The following is a 12,739-nucleotide window of genomic DNA, read 5'->3' on the forward strand; positions in this document are numbered from 1 at the left end:
TATCTATGTTTGCATTAAAAAGAAATGGTTGTTAATGTCTTTATTGAACACCCACAGTGTGGCCCTTCATTTTATTTGTGGAGTATATTATTCCAGGTGTAAGTTACAGGAATTATTGTAGATGAGCTACCTGCATTACCCTTAAACCCTATTCTTAAATGCAGTGATATTTGAAATTCTCTTTTTGTAAAATTCAGTGTTTTCCATTTGTTCTTGCTTTGCCATAAATATTTGCCTTCAAATTTGCAAGCTGGTCGCAAACTATGTATTTATTTTCAATCTTTTACCATTTGTACAAATGCTGTTGTCACCGAAGGGTGAAGATATAGACATAATTTAAATGCATAATATCCCAAATGTTTTAAAAACCTTTTCATCGTGCAGTTCACAGCACAATTAACATAAATAATATCATTTTTAGTTCACTGGTTCCGAAAAGTGTTAACATCCAAAAGCAGATTATGGGGGAAAGGAATTTTAATATAGTTAGGGAAAAAAGCCAGCAGTTTCTGTAAAGTTAACAACAGTAAGAAGAAGATCTGTATTATGAGAGACCTTTTCATGTTGCTTGTGTGTTTTCCCTATTGGCTGATTTTTCAGCTTATAAAGTATCCTTGCTATCTGGATGGCCCATCTGTGATAGCTCCTTTAAACTGATTTATTTTTAGGTTAGTGACCAGCCCCACGGAAAGGAGTAATCTTCATAGATGCCTTCAATGTGATAGATATTATTATTTCTTTAAATCAAGGAGAACTGCAAGACATTTTATTTAAAATAAGACATATCCCTGAAAATTGTGGTTGTGGTTCTTAGGAAATCAATTCATTTAGGTTTCAGATTTACTGAATGCAAAATGTACTATCTGAACTTTTTGTTTTTTTGAGTTGGAGTCTCACTCCGTTGCCCAAGCTGAAGTGCATTGGCACGCTCCCGGCCACCACAGCCTCGACCTGCTGGGCTCCGGTGACCCTTCCACCTCAGCTTTCCAAGTAGCTGGAACTATAGGCACGTGCTACCACACCCAGTTAATTTTTGATTTATTCTAGAGATGAGGTCTCACCAAGTTGCCCAGGTGGGTCTCAAACCCGTGGGCTCAGGCAGTCCACTCATCTCAGCCTCTCAAAGTGCTGGGATTACAGACTGAGCCACCGAGCCCGGCCTGAACTATATTTTCAAGAGTTAACTGTCCCAAAAATGAAAATTAATAACAAAGGAAATATATATTTATTTAATGTAAATATCTCATTTCCCTAAAAATTTAGCAAAACTTAGATTATATAGTTACTGAAAAGTGATTCAAAGGAAAACAGAGTCTTGGTTTACAATTATTGGATGCTTACTATGTACAGTCTACAGTATGTATGTCTCTAGAGATTTTACAGTTTATTCCTTACAACAAATTATATAAAGTATGTATGTTTTATTATTCTCTTCAGGCTATTGGTGAAGAATGTGAGACTATGAGATGTTAGGAAGTTTAGCCATGGGCAGATAGTTGGGATCCAGGAAGTACAGGAGCCGGGAGGTGAATCCAGGCAGGTAAGTTACAATCTAAACCAACCATGAATCCTTGTGTAGACAGTAGAAATAGAATCAGTTTTGTAACCAGCAAGAAGTGGAAATGAGACCTGACCCTGCCACTCAGGAAAGGTCTGAGCTTAGGAATTTAGACGCTTCTCAGTGAGTGAGTGTCAAAATAAGACAATCTGGAAACCTAGAATTACACAATTCTGGCTCAAGGATTTTTTTCTTGCATTTGTGGGGACAAGGGAGACAGTAACACACCACAATAATAATTCCCTAAATTCCCTCCAAGAAGCCTCCTGTCTTACTCTCTACATCCATTCTTAAAATGCAAGAGATGGGGAGGAAGGAAGAAGGATATTGAGAGATCCAAGCTAAGATTTGTTTTAGTGAGTAAAGAGAAAGTTATAGTAGCCTGAAGCACGCATACAGTATTAGTTTTTATTTGATTAAAACATTATTGTTTGTTATACATTGAGTGACATCCATGGTATGTATTTTGGAGACTCCAAAGGTTAAAATTCTACTTGTTAGTGATCGGCGCTCTGATATGGAAAACAAAAGTACCCAGACTCATAATAACTTTGTGTAGCTTTTATATTAGACAATGCCTTCAACTGAAGTCATGCTCAGGGAAAATATTAAGAAAGGAAGGACAAGATTTCTATTTTATTTTATTTTTTTATTGTAAAGATGTGGGAGACAATTCAGGGTTAGGTATACAAACATTGATTATGCGGATACGAGGTGTGCCTCTTCCTTCCATAGCAGTTTCCCTCAGTTGCTACTCCCATACCCCCTTCCCTGACTGTTTCCCACCACTGCCAATCCCTTATACTGTTATGATAATTGTTCAAAGTCCACTTATGCGTGAGAACATATAGTACTCTGTTCTTTGTTTCTGTGATAGATCATGGAGTATGATTGATTCTAAATCCATCCAAGTTGCTGAGAAGTTCATAAATATATCCTTTTTTTATGACTACATAATATTCCATCATGTATATGTACATTCAAGCTTGTCTGATCAAATATGAAATTGACTGGTTGATTTTAACTGGAAAGTTTTGATTTGATTTGATATAGATAAGATAATATCTGTGTGAGAAATATTGATTACTAATACCATATTACAGGGTAATAATAAGTGTTTTAGTAAGTATAGAATTAAGGTACAATTCCATCTTTGCTCTTAAGTGACCCCGATGAACATCTCATGAGCAAGCATTTTTATTTCTTCCATAAGCCTCATTATGCCATCACTTTTTAAATTTTCAAATGAATTAAATGCAATCATCAGAAGCAAACTAAATGGAAAATTTATAGTAGAGAAGAATTACATCAGTGCTTTTTGGAAAACTGAGCAGAGGCAGACAAGGACTGGGGGCTGCCCCTCAACCTGATCCCTTCCAAACAAAGATGCCCACAGTGTCCCTGGTGCTCTGGATCCAGAAAGGGGGACTCTGCTAGCTCTGTGTGTTGAAGTCACTTTGCCAGCACTCATTCCTGGTCAGCAACCGGGGTGTGCTTGGCCCAAAGGAAGGTAAATAGATGAATGGTGCTGGCCTCACAGCTCTGGATAAAAGTACAAAGGATGACCCCTAGTGCCTGGGCAACAGTCATAGTTCCACAACAGTTAAGGCCTTGGATTTTTCTGAGAAGTCATGAGTCACAGCCATCTCAGAGGCACCACCCTCGGGCACAAGCTGAGTGTCAAGGAGCACATTATGACACATTTACATATCATCCTAGAGGTTCTACTTCTGAGAGAATCTCTTTGCTAGCCCCTGGAGAAGAATGGTGCAGGCTTTGGGGCCTTTGCACTCAATTATGAATGTAAAGTATTTATCTCCAATTTTCTTGATTTCCAACAGGCCTGCTCTTGTTCCAATATCATCTTCTCAGTGCCTATGTTCTGCTAACTATCTGGGCCTCACAGATTCTAGCAATGTGATTATTGTCTATCTTCCAGACTCTGCAGATGGGTGTGATATTGGCCTGCGTGAGACAGTGCTGAGCAAAATCTGAGATGCCATTTTCTGTGATCATCAGTATTCAGTTGGATAATGTCTTCACAGAGCTGCTGGAAGTGCTCTTTGCCCATTTGGAGGATTCAGGTGCAGGCTTCTTCTCATGTATTCTCATTGTCAGTCTGGCTTTCTCCTTTCTTGTATTCCAGAGAATAGCAGAACAATGCAAGGGTTCTTGATATAGCACCACATTCATGGATGGGTCACATCATTGTTAATCATGATACTACATGAGTCTTCAATGATGCTTCCAGGCATCTTTTCCACTCTTGCTTATTTTTTAATGTAAATCTCCTTCCAACCATCTTTCTCAAACTGTACTGTCTTGACAGCATTCAGGGCAATTTTGCAAGCCAATGAAGATCATTGATTGATTGTTTTGGTAGTAATGGAGCTGATGATCTTCAGCATCATATCACAGTTACTGACATGAACAGGACTACTGATTTTCTTTAGGGTGCTGATTATATCATCCAATGCCTTGCCATAAACACTGATCACCAGTGTTGGGTGTATCTGCTACTCTCGGAAGTGCTCAGTCACAGACATCTCCAACCTCTTCATCCTGGGTTTGGCTAATTTCAGTCATGTATTTGACAGCTAGATGCTGGACTTAAATCTTTTGAAGAATGGCATGAGTCATCATTGGTCATCAAAATGCCTTCCATTGGGCCCAAAAGTATCTTCATCAAGGACTTGGTCCCAAACGTGTCTAGATAATACCTGCAATGGTCTTAGCAGCATTGATGCTTCCAGACTGAACTTTTTGTTCCGGATTCATGCTTTGTGTTCTGATTGAGCACAAGCACAGGATGATGGCCCATCATGGAGGCATGCTACAGAGCACAAGCTGAGGGTCAAGGAGCATATTATGACACATTTACATGTCATCCTAGAGATTCCATTTCTGAGAGAGTCTCTTTACTAGCCCCTGGAGCTAGGGTAACCCAGTTACCCAGAGCTTAGGTAACTGGCAGAACCTTCTGGAGAGAGAGAACTATATAGAAACTGAGAAAATGCTACTGCCTCGGGGTTTACATCTCAAGCCTGTAGCATCAATTTTAAATCATATATACTGAGAATAAGCAACAGTAGTCAATGTGTAGAAGTTTATTTTACCTTAGACTTTAGCCAAGAAGATATTAACTTCCAACCAATCATCTGCGTTCATCAGCAAGCAATTTTTATTTGGCCAAATTCATACCAAAAGTAAGCACAATTCCATGCTCATGGATTGGAAGAATCAACATTCTTAAGCTGTCTATCCTACACAAGACAGTCTACAGATTTAATACAATATTCATTAAATTACCAACATTATTCTTTTCAGAAGTGGAAACAATACAGAAACTCATATGTAAACATAAACAACCACAAAGAGCCAAAACAGTCCTCAGCAAAAAAATAAAATAAAATAAAAATAAAAATAAAAAGTGAGAACTTTCAGCAACTTTAATGGATTTTGAGTCTATAATACTCAGAGATCTATCACAGAAAGAACTGAGTACCACATGTTCTCACTCATAAGTGGACCCTGCACAACTATCATAATACTGTAAGAAAAGAATTTACAGTAGCAGGACACTGCCAGGGGGGACACACATCATCAATAAGGATACCTGATCTCAACTCAGGTGACTTGAGAACCAAAGCTAGGCCCAAATTTTACCTGTACTATGACCACTGGTATACCTAATCCTGAATTGTACTCCATATCTGAAAGAAAGAAAGAAAGAAAGAAAGAAAGAAAGAAAGAAAGAAAGAAAGAAAGAAAGAAAGAAAGAAAGAAAGAAAGAAAGAAAGAAAGAAAGAAACAAGAAAGAAAGGAAGGAAGGAAGGAAGAAAAGAAAGAAAGAAAGAAAAGAAAAGAAGGAAGGAAGGAAGGAAGGAAGGAAGAATATTTTTCTTTCTTTTTTTTTTTCTTTTTGGAGTTGGAGTCTCACTCTGTCTCTCCCAGACTGGAGTGCAGTGGCTGCTCCCGGCCACTGCAGCCTTGACCTGCTGGGCTCTGGCAATCCTTCTGCCTCAGCCTTCCAAGTAGCTGGAACTACAGGCACACTTTCATGCCCGTCTAATTTTTGATTTATTGCAGAGATGAGGTCTCGCCAAGTTGCCCAGTTGGGTCTCGAACCCACGGGTCAGGCAATTCACTCACCTCAGCCTCCCAAAGTGCTGGAATTACAGGCTGTGCCACCGAGCCTGGCTGAAAGAATATTTTTCACACAAAAATTCTACCAGAAGCAAGACATCCACTTCATCTATTACTCAGTGAAAAAAACCATGAATTGGTTCAGAGTTAAGAAAAAAGAAATAATTCAAGGTATGTAAGGCCATATTCACTAAGGATTTTCAGAGGCAATGATTACTGTCTTCAATGACAGTGAATTCAACTGTCGTGAATTCATTGTAGGCTCTAAATTTTGTGTAAAATATGATATAATCAAAAAGCCAGACCAACAGGAGGGAAAAACCCCTAAGAACACTACTAAAATGTTTCACCTCTCTCATTATTTTATCCTTTCTATACTGTTGACCTTCTGTTCTATACTGTCCTATACTTCTGTTCTAAACTGTTGATTTTTTTCTGATGCTTCTTTCACTTAACTTTGGTTTACTCATAATTTGGGTATATGAGGCATTGGCATGGATCACGTTTCAAGGTATTCTTTGACCATCCTTCCTGACAATAGCCTAATTTCTTGTTTGAGTTTTGCTTGTTTTAGCATAAATGCCTGAGAATCTATATATTTTTAGATTATAGCACCTCAACTGTTATTGACCAATCTGAGAATTTACTTTTTGAGGGAACCACTGCCTCTCCAAATTCTATTATCTTTGGAGATAAGGAAGTAGCATTGGGCCTGCAAAGGGTTTTGCAGACAACAAACAGGGTTTATGGGTGAGACTGTTTTATGGAGCAAGGAGCTACAGCTCTGGCAGGCAATCTGAGAACTGGTCTGTTTCCCCAGTTATTCAATACAAACAGTCTCCACTTTACTGGCTAACAGTCAGCTACATAGTGCTTTTGTATTTCATTCAAATAAAACTGCAGCCTGAATTGAAGCTTTCCTATTAAGAATTTTATACCCAAGTCTCCCTGGGCTTCTTTTTCTTTTTTTGTTTTTGAACTTTTCTAAATGTTCTGAACATAAAAGATCAATGATTTTTAGTCTCTGACATTCTCACCTTCTCTTGATTGCTTAATAAATAAAAAACAACAAAGTACTTAATTTAGACTTCCTTGTGGACCAATAGCAAACAAACACACAAAAACTTAAAAGTTGTGGGTATTGTGATTAAAGTTCTTTGTGATATTTAAAGACTATCCTAAGCTGAAAAGGACAAGGACTCAACAGTGGCAGGGAGAAAATATTGCATGGTGATGTGGCCATCAACATCTACATGAAATTCAGCCATTTTGGACAATATTTGGTTGGATTTAATTAAAATGCATTTTCTCTATTAAAGTTTAAGGCATTTTTCTCTTTAGACTATTAATCCAAAATAGTGAAAGGAAAATGATTATTTATTTATTATTTATATATATAAGTCAACTTCTTAAGAAATTTGACTATGCTTAAGGTAAGGCAGTATATAAAAGAAAAAAGGATAATTGAGAAAGTATGTTACATGAAAAGAGAGAGAAAAAGCTTCCTTAATAGTTAATCTCTGTTGTTTTTTCACTCATTAGTGAAAATTATTGACTGATCATGTTTTCATACAGTATAAAATATATTTATTATTAAGTTAAATGGTTTCAACATTTGTATAAATTCTTTTACTCTATAAGTGCTCCTAAATATAGCTAATTTCTAAGAGAGGTAACTTCACATATTTAAATGATATAACAATATGTTCAAGTATATTACAAAATATATATTAACTAAATTTCACATCTTTCCAGCATGTACACTTTACCGACAGTTTCTCAATGTCACTATGAAGAATAAAGATGCAAAATTTAAATCACTGAGATAAAATTTTAAAAAATATTCATCCAACCACCCTTTCTTCTTCAATAAATTAATAAATGCCCATAATTGGGGGGTGAGGAAGGATTTGTTTGAGTTTAATAAAATGCAGACGTGAAAATGGCAACCTTAAAGAGAAAGGTATGTAGAAACAATTATAATACAAAACAGTATATGTTAAACATCATAAAAAAGGTGACAATTGCATGGATTCTGAGTTAATTATACAAGAAATGTGCTGGATACATGATCAAGAGAAGCTCCAAGAGAAAACAGGTATTTGGGATTGTCCTTAAGAAAGGGATAGAAGAGAAAGAGAATCACAGGCAAGAGAAATGGTACATTTAAGGGGGAGGCAAAGCACACTGCTTGTGGAAATTTTATGATAGATATAGAGTTGATAAAGAAAAATTATGAACAGCACGCATAAAAAGAAAGAATGAAGTAAACATGTTGGTTACCTTGAATGCTAAGCTAAGGAGCTTTGTTCACTTCCTTAGTTTAATGGATGGGGCAAAAATAGGTTGCCAGATGTTTCACCAATTAATCTGCTGCAAAATGAGATGTAAGGACTTTTTGAACCCTGAATCAGCATAATATAGTTTAGCTACTTATTCAATTATATATTAAGAACAAATAAAATTGAGCTCTGGGCATCTGAAATTGCCTTTGAGAGCGGGTAATACTGCCTCAAAGATAGAAGGGATGAACTACTTCAAACTGCCACATTTTTGTATTTTAATTTTTCTTCACAAATAAGCTATAGTTGAAGCCTTTCTTTATTATTTGACACAAAGAATCACTGTAGGGCAAAACTACATTTCATTATCTATTAGGTCATTTTAATCTAAGAGAAGCATCTCAGTGAAGCTGAGAGATTGCTGTGCTTTCAGATCTTGGTTCTCAGGAAAACAGAGGAAAAGATGGTTGCTTTATAGGCAGTGAAAACATTTCTACATGGTGGGTGCTCACACAGATGTCTGATTATTGATGTGAATAGAAAAACACTACCTGCCATTAGCTAGGATATATAGCATCATTAACAGGCCACTATCATTAGTTGTCTGGGTTCTCTAAAAAAGTATAGATAAAGAAATGCAAAGAATAGAAGCTTCAATAAAAGAAAATTAAGCACATTCAGCCTTGCATATTGAAATTTTATGAAAGCAGAGGGGTTTTAAATAGCCTTAGTGAGAATAAAGAGGAAAAAATGCAATCAATGTAACCCAGCTAAAGGGATACTTTGCAAGTCAAATGAAGATACAAAACTTTGGTCTCAGGGGGGCAATCAGTAAATATTCACTGATGATGTTAAAAATCAGAAGGTTTAAAACTTCTGAAATCAAGCACATGTGCTTTTCATGTTGGAATTTTTCTAAATCTAGTAGTTCTAGCCATTGCTTTTAGGTACACAGGGAAAAGCAAAATGTTCTCTTTGGACCTTCTTAGTTTTCTTATTTGTAAAATAAAAGGTTTAAACAGAGATCAGAAAAATACAGCGTAAGAGCCAAATCTGATGGAGTGTCAGTCCTTGGAAATACATTTTCATTAAATACAGCCGTGTATATTTGCTTATGTATTGTCCACGGCCGTAGCAGAGCTATGTAGTTGCAAAGCCAAAATTTTTAACCACTGGTCCTTGTGGAGTTTGCTGACTTCTGGACTGGATGATCTCTTAAGGCAGCTAAAACAATCCATGAGTCTAAGAGTAGATTTCAGTGTTAATTAGGACTGTGGTCCACATGAAACTGATGAGGGGAAGACTTCAAAGATACGAAACATTTGTATTCTTGACAGACACTGGGTTGAGGGATTTTTGTGTGCACATGCACAGTCAATTAGTAAGTACCTTGAAAGCCACAGCCTTTTCTGCTAAAGCAAAGCAAATTCTAAATAACCATGCTTTTTTCGCTCAGTGGGACTGCATGATTACTGCCACCTTCAACTTGATAGTTCAGATTTCATTAATCTGAAATTTGTTATAATTCAGGCAGATGGAACTGCAATATACCATTATTGCCATTAAAAAAAAAAAAGAATTCGTTGAAGATGTACATAGTGAGAAAAATGTTACAGGAAAATATTTTACTTTACAAATTGAACCCGCTTAAAATATAAACTAAATTGTGATGATGATGTCCTCCTCCCCACCTCCCAAATATTTTCCATTTGTTATTATTGAAACAGATTCCAAAGAATTTCCCCCACAATAACTTTAGTTTGCTATTTGAAATAAAGATTTAATGGCCCATTCTTTGAATTCAAAAGATCTAGGTTCAAATTCAAGGTCTGAAACCATGTCTCATAGCCCCCAAATCCACTGATCCTCCTCTTACCAAGTGGAGGAAACTATGTACCTTCCTTCTGAGTCTGGGTGGCTTGTGAGTCTTTAATCAGTAGAATATGACAGATTTCACTAAGTTTGATTCATCCATGTTCATCCATATTCATGTTCATCCAGGTCCATCCATGTTGTCACAAATGGAAGGATTTCCTTCTTTTTATGATTTATGTTGATTAATTTGATTGTCACAATGATGACAACATGTATATATCTATCAAATCATCAGGTTTTATAACTTGAATATATACATTTTTGTTTGTTAATTATTCTTCAATAAAGCTAGAAAAAATAGAATACGACAGAGGTAGGCGTGGCTATAGAAGATGATACAGTTTCTGCCTTGGTCTCTAAAACACTTGCTCTTGATTCCTGAGTCACCAGGTAAGATGTCTCACAACACTGAAGTGGACATGCTGTGAAGAAGAGAAGCCTTTCAACAGTCTTGGTTTTCAAGGCTTCTATGCCTTGAAGCCTAACATTAAAGTAGACCCCAGGTGATTACATGCTCCAATGCCTGATTTACTCTAGCTCCTGTGCCCTCACAGATGAGACTCCAGAAATCATACAGTCCAGAAAAGCCATCTTCATGAATAATAAAATATAAAATAAATAATAAAATTGTTGTAGTTTTAAGACACTAAACTATGGGGGTAGTTTCTTTAGCCACAACAAAAATAAAACAGTTCTATTATCTGCAAATTAGAAACAATATTAACAAATATGTTAAAAACTGTATAGTGAAGCCTGAAATAAATAAAATGCTAAAATGCCATATTTATAATAAACAATTACTTGTAGCTGTTAATTCACACCCTGAAAATGATTATTAAATCTATTTTTGTTTGCTGCAACCAGGTTATTTATTCTGTTTAATGTCATACCCATATACTCAGTCTAACTACCATACAAATAGAAACCATGGATTTAAAAATAACAAGTTCAGACATCCAATAAAGTAGACTGATTGCTAAGACGTGTATCTGCTGTTTGGTAAACTAAGATCCAGATGATAAGTTAATATTAATTCTTTATTTAAAGAAACATAAATCAAATGCCTGCAATGTGCTAGACCCTCAGATATAGCCCATGATAAACCAACCATGGAAAAAAATATGTCCTTTGTCTTTAACTCAACAAAATATTCACTGCAGTTACTTATTAGTAGTACCATCCTTTTTAGGAAGGAGTTAATTATTCATCCTGCTTCTTCTCAAATCATACAGACACTTGCATATACACTATAAGGCCATAAACATACAACAAATCTCATAACTTCCTCACACTGAGGAGTCAGATTTCAAGTATTTTCTGCAAGCATATCCTGATCTTTTTGGTTTGTCTGTAAACAAGGAGTTGTAGACTTTGTGTGGCAGAGGCTGTGACCAGCTCAAGATTTAAATTCATGGTAAATTGAAGTGACTTTTTTTTAATCCACTGCAATTCTGTTAAAAGCCGCATCGCTTGTGAAGGGCACCAGTACAGTGCATTGAAGCCTCTCTATGTAAGAAATTTGTCTTGGATTTAAGCTTATGAACAAGCAGTATAGTAAACAATTCTTTGCTTCAGGGTCATAATTCAGCTTGTTATTTGTTCCTTTTGAAGACATTCATAACGGGTTTGTTAAATTAGGCAGTAGTTCCTGGATTATATGGTGCCATCCTAATGGTTATGAACTTTTGCAGAATTCTTTACAGATTACAAAGGGATGAGAGTGTGGAAATATACTAGGGTCTTCAAGGACAGTAGAATAAAGCAAGAAGTCTCCATCTTCTTTACTCTGAAAAAATTAGTAGAAATAAAAGTGAAAGTTGAACTGGGGAGGGAGTGATTGTAGTTTGGTGTGGATTAAGTGCCAAGCAGTTATAAACACTCCATGTACAATTTTTCATTCAGTCTTCATGGTAACCCTGCAAGGGACATATTTGTCTTTCATTATCCAGAAGAGAAAAGGATGTCATAAATTAAATAACTTGCCCAATATGAAGCAATTTATGAGCTTTTGAAGTGTGAGGTTTTGAATGTCTTTCAGGAGGAGCTCTGTTAGCCCATAAATCAAACAGTTAAAGAGTTAGCATAAATCTCTCTACCATATTTTTAGAGTATTTACACATAGTTTTAAACAGTCTTTAAATACATTATAAAATTAGTATATACTCAGAAAAATTGAAAAACAGTAGCCAATACAGAGTTAAACTAACACTAGTTCTAATTCTACCACCTAGAAATAACCATTATTTAGATTTCTTGCCAGGCACAGTGGCTCATGCTTGCAAGCCCAGTACTTTGGGAGGCCAAGGTGGGAGGATTGTTTGAGGCCAGGAGTTTGAGACCAGCCTAGGCAACACAGTGAGACCACATTTCTAGAAAATAAATAAATAAATATTTTTAAAAGATTATTTACAACATTTATGTTTAACCCAAAAAGTTTCTATCCTTACATGTATATACTACATGTAATGCACATATTTATAAAATAAATAAATTTATTTTTTTAAAGTAAAAATCTCCAAGAATCCTGCAATTCAGATGTATTAATGTTTTAGGGGAATTTCTATATAAAATATACATATATGAATATATATGAACAAGTGCATCTAGAAGTACATAATTTATATATGTTAATATGTATTTTCTACCAAATTGTTATGAATTCCTATATACAATTTTGTATTCTTGTACAACTAAGGAAATTATCTATTAATATATAAATCAGATCGATTAGGAGAGATTAAAAAGTAGACAGAAGGTAGAAAAGAAAGAGGGCAAAGAAGGTGGAAGAGAAAGGGAAGTGGGATGAGAGAAAGAGAGACCAACTATATTAGTTGTATGAATTCTGACTTTATCAGTCTTTAATACAACTGTAATAATT

The 12,739-nt window shown here is 35.8% G+C and overlaps 1 pseudogene; it reads right to left on the minus strand.

Moving 5' to 3' along the window:
- Positions 1–3,025: 3,025 nt before the first annotated feature.
- LOC103261178 lies at positions 3,026–4,382 on the minus strand (annotated as a pseudogene).
- Positions 4,383–12,739: the final 8,357 nt, after the last annotated feature.

The sequence above is a fragment of the Carlito syrichta genome, unplaced genomic scaffold, assembly GCF_000164805.1.
Source record: "Carlito syrichta isolate Samal-C Ts95f unplaced genomic scaffold, Tarsius_syrichta-2.0.1 Scaffold303628, whole genome shotgun sequence".
Lineage (NCBI taxonomy): Eukaryota > Metazoa > Chordata > Mammalia > Primates > Tarsiidae > Carlito > Carlito syrichta.